Source organism: Penaeus japonicus, unplaced genomic scaffold (assembly GCF_977035675.1).
Source record: "Penaeus japonicus unplaced genomic scaffold, GWHDUDI00000001_assembly GWHDUDI00000003, whole genome shotgun sequence".
Lineage (NCBI taxonomy): Eukaryota > Metazoa > Arthropoda > Malacostraca > Decapoda > Penaeidae > Penaeus > Penaeus japonicus.
Window position 1 is genome coordinate 11111058 of NW_028234405.1, and position 5000 is coordinate 11116057.

General features: G+C 32.3%; 1 protein-coding gene across 1 annotated transcript in view; it reads left to right on the top strand.

The window, feature by feature from the left end:
* LOC122265957 (Uncoupling protein 4A) overlaps window positions 1-4610 on the top strand; it is a 23576-nt gene extending 18966 nt beyond the window's left edge. Inside the window, exon 8 of the mRNA XM_086534264.1 lies at window positions 787-4610. The gene's annotated coding sequence lies outside the window, so the exon portion shown is untranslated. The remainder of the gene's footprint in view (window positions 1-786) is intronic.
* The last annotated feature ends 390 nt before the right edge of the window (window positions 4611-5000 follow it).

Here is a 5000-nt window from a genome sequence, read left to right on the forward strand (position 1 = left end):
ATTTTCACAAGTGAAGAAAAATGTGTCTATACAAATGATGAAACTCCTATGAGTACATACGTACGTAACGATGTAAAATATATGTATTAAAGGAGAGACCATGATGAGATAGAACATCATCTGGCGGGAGTGAAATATACATTCCCATGATGTGATATCACGTCACCTGGTGCCAGTGGGCTAAGAGTTTTTGTTCTGTTGAACATTGTATTGGTTGAACATTAATGGTTGGCCACAAACCATTGTCTGTCTTGGCACATGGCAGAAATGTTTGTGAACAACTTGTGTGTGTGTATTTTATTTGACTTTTTACCATTATTATTTATTAGTTGTTTTAAATCTTAAAAAAAACAAAAAACAGTTATTATGTTTATTATGAATTCATGTAGTTATATGTATGGAAGTTGAATCAGTTTTAAAACAAGATAGTACAGTATTGAGACTAATCTTCTCATCTTATATTTCAATTGAGTTGTAACAATAGTAGTACGCATAAAAGTCACAAATGCGGATCTAACAGTTTTGCCTATGGTGTGGCATGTGGGGTGACTAGCAGGATTTAAAATGTTGGTATTGCAGGAATAAATGTCAGATATCTGAAAAAGTGTGCATATTTATAAATGTCAGAGTAATGAGATGTTGGATATCAACTAGTAGTATAATGGGGGTTAGCTGTACTCATCTCTGTTAACCAAACAAAGTTGAGATTTTAGTGTAACATACTGATTGAAAAAAAATTATCCTTGTTTATTTTATCATTTTATGTGTTTACTCTTTCTTTTTCAGAGAGTGCGGACATAAATGGGTGACAAAAGTTATGAAAAAAGGGTATACATGTCCTTTGTAGAAAGTTCACTCTTCCGACTTAGAAGAAGCTGGGCAATTTAGGAGTGGAATTTCTTTTTATAATATTATATACCTTGTTTTTTTTTCTTCTTTTTCTTTTTGTTAGCTGCCCTGTGGTATAAATGTTATTTTTTCCTCTCTTTCTTTTTTCTCCTGTTAAAACTGCATATTTTGTACATAAAGAATAAAGATACTATATTGTAAAAAAGATACTATGGGATTGACGAATGATGTAATTATAAGGTTGTGTTTAAAATCTTAGACAAAGAATGATTCCCACATGGTACCTTTACTTTTAGAGTAAGGATGGTTTTAGTTTTGAAAAGCCATATGCAGTTAGAGAGAGCAATTAGCAAATCACATGATTCACAACTGCAGAAAGAAAGGAGGTCTGATACATGCCCATGAAGAAAGTCATTTATTTTATTACATTACACGGAAGAAGAGAACGGCCGGCTTGTTGTACCAGGCTGATTTCACTCCAGTCAGCTTGACTTGAACAGAAGCTTGAGTGGGACATGAGGAAAAGGACTTGTGTAACGAAATCTATGATACTTTGTGGATGTAAAAGGAAAGACAGCTGATGATCCTCATGTTTGATGTGTTCTGCTGTGGGCTTTTTAATGCAACTGTACTTGTGGACCACATGATATCAGACTTATTATATATATAGTGTGGAAGTTCTGTGTTGATTGTGTACCTTGTGTGGTGGTGGGAAGACAGGTATAAGTTATAGCCTGGTGTTTTGTGATGCATTACCGTGGTACCTACAGTATGTGTGTAGCTGAAGCACACATTGTAGCATAGCTATAAATATGGTTCAGATCATAGGCAGCTAAATTTTTTTGACTGCATCAGTCATTGTGAGCTTCATACGACCAAGACTGGCAGATTTATCCACTTGTCAGTTAACAGTCGCCCTGAGATCAATTCTAGCTCATGCATGAACTTACTGTATACCCCTTGCCATATGTTAGTCACCCAAACAATGCAATTGATTAGTCATTACCTAAGTTAACTTGTATAATAGCGAGTTATTCAAATAATTTTTTACTATAGTTATTATATTTATTTTTCATTCATTTCTTTTTTCTTTTCTTTTCTGTAATGAAAGTGTAACTGAAAGAATGAATTTTCTCATATATCTGTTGTATACTTCTTTTGTGTCTATATGTATATATATATATATATATATATATAATTTTTTTTCCTCCTTTAACTCAATACTTGAAGCACAAACAGGAGGGGTAGCCATGCACCCCCGGCTTATTAAAAAAGAGATTGGAGAAAAGCAAGGATTCAACGAGGCTTCCATTTACTGGTGTAACGATTGCCAAAAGGGTTCTCATCTCGTACTCTCCTGTCGAGAAATGCGTCATTTGTATTATAGTTCGATCATGAGATGGGAGGAAATAATCACTTTTTCTCTTGTTGATAACTCAGTGTCTCTCAGGTGCCACTATGAATATATATAAATATATATATTTATTTTCTCTTTTTTTTTAACTTTTTTTCAGCGATTACCACCCAAGAAAATGATAGAGTACTAAATGAGCTTCCCAGTAAGAATTAGAAGTTCCAGATCATCAGATTGTATTTTTTTACTTTTTTACCCAGAGGGAAGTATCCTTCATGTTCAGTACAGAGATCAATGGAAGCGAAACTTGCTGACAAAGTAGCTACATGCACGTTGTTCAAATTCCAGAAATACAGGAGTTTTTAGTATGCTATAGCAAGTAATGATTGCATTTTGAGTTGAATGCCATCATAAGAAGTAAATGCAAATGATTGCCAGTGAAAAATAATGATTATTAACTATATAAACATTTAACAAATAATTTTTTTTAATACAATATTTATGAGATATTTTTTTGAGAATATAAAATATTTGCCTCAAAATAATGAAGGAAAAGAAATAGTTGATGAAATTACACATCCTGGTTCTATATTTTCCTTCTTTCCTTTTCACATACTGTAATTATATTGTTAAATTTCGATACTGAAATAATGTAATAAAGTAAAGGAGTTATAAATACACATATATATAGCACTTACAAAATGTAGCATACCTCAGAGTTTGTACTCCTCGCAGGAGACTTAGAAATCATACTGACATCAGTCTTAATATATGTAAATGGATTTACACACAGATGCATATGAATAACAATGATGATAGTTATTGTTATCCTCATCTTACTCTTTCTCTCCTTCACATGTTTTATCTGTCTCCTCCTACTCTTCCTGCATTGTTATCTATCACCTGCTCAAAAATAATGAAGAGAGAAGTACTGTAATAATTATTGACTTTCTTTCTGAACAGAGAATGAACTCCAGAAGAAGCAGGTTTCAAGTTTATTACCCATCACACGATTTCCTTTGGTGCTTCAAACATATTTTATGTAAAGTGTTATTCATATCTGAGTTTGTTGAAATGTTGCCTAACCCTTGTTATTTGTGGTCCTGATGCAAGACTGCTGGTGGTGTGGTTAACCTGGTTGCATCTGTGTAAATATTATTGGAGCATTTATTTTCTTTGTCTTAACGCCTAGGCTTTAGCTCTTCTGTTTACTTGGCTGTCGTGGTTTTTAACTGTCAACATTTCCGTCTTTTCTTTGGCTCTTTTTGTTTGATGATGACACATAGAGAACTTTATAACAAATGAACTAGCATTGTGTAAAGGAATTGTATGAATATTTGATTCTAATGATTTAATATTATTGTTATGTTTAATGGATCTTTATAGAACTAATTAACATAACACTATTTAACAATTACATGTAAACTATACCATAGCGTTTCATACAAAAGAACAATATTTCTTGTGAAACTTGGTTCCATAAGAAAACATAATCAGCCGCCTATTAGAAGACGACTATTCAAAAGGTTTATCCTAAATACAATTGTCAGCTAAAAGCACTTGCTAAAGACAAGCTCAACTTAATGTGCATAGGATAGGCTGAAGCAGCAATGTATTATGCTATAAAGTAGAAGAGAAAAAAAAAGTGAGAGGTTCCTAACCTGTGCCCCCTGCTCTTCTTTTCCCTCTCCTTTTTAATTGAGGAATGCTTATACCTCAGGACTTTTGGTTGGGATGGAAAGGTTTTATCAGGAGTATCGAAAAGAAAGAAAAGAAGTACCATACAAGGATATTTGGATATGTTTGGTGTGCTTACATGAATCCTTAATGTGGAAAATGGAAAATGAGAGCCAAGAGTTTTGGAAGTGCTGACAAAGGCTACAAAAAAAATAATATAGAAAGGAGTGCTGTACTGACACGAGAAGATACAAAGGAGAGTTCGAAAATGTAAGGCGCCTTCTTCTATTTGGGTGTTTTTTGTCTATCTTGGGGAGGGAGGGGGCATCAACTAAATATTGTTAACCATAATGAATCCATTTTTAAAAGCAAAGTTATTTTATATGCGCTAAACATTGAGACTATAGTTTTATAAGATTTATATTTCACAGCTCATTTTCTTATGCATTTTGAAAGAAGAAAAGAAAATTAAAAACAGAGCTTCATTTTGCAAGCTTGAAGGTAAGTTGTCGCAAGCTTGTAAGAAATTTTACATTGCGAGCAAGTACGGCTTGATGTGCCATATCAGAAACTCAATGTGGAAGTCACACCATGCATTTATCAGAGAATAAATGACCGTGAACTAGATACATCATTATTTATGGTATGAGTAAATATTGGTGTCTATTGTAATGTATTTTAGTACCTTGCAAGTTATAGACAATAAATATTTTTATGTAAGTATGATAAATGTTTCCTTTAAATTTCCTTGTATGAATTTTGTAAGAACTCCATTTTAATTATATTTGTCATAACTATAGACAATTTCATTTTACCGTTTTTTCTTCATTTATGGATATTTTTTATACTATAATATTTACAAACCATTGTGGAATTGATGAACTTCAATTGCAACAAAATTATTTTGTTTGTGAAGACCAAATTAGTTTTAAAAAAAGAAGAATTTTTTTTTACAATTACTGTTTTGAATTAAAATAGACCAGAATAACAAAGTATCAGTAAGAAATAAATAAATAAATAAAGTTTAAGTAAGTATGGCCAAAGACTAACAGAGCCTTGAAAGTAATCAGAGTATTTTCTTTACCCAATAAGCTGCTTAAAGTTATTGTAATTTCTATAG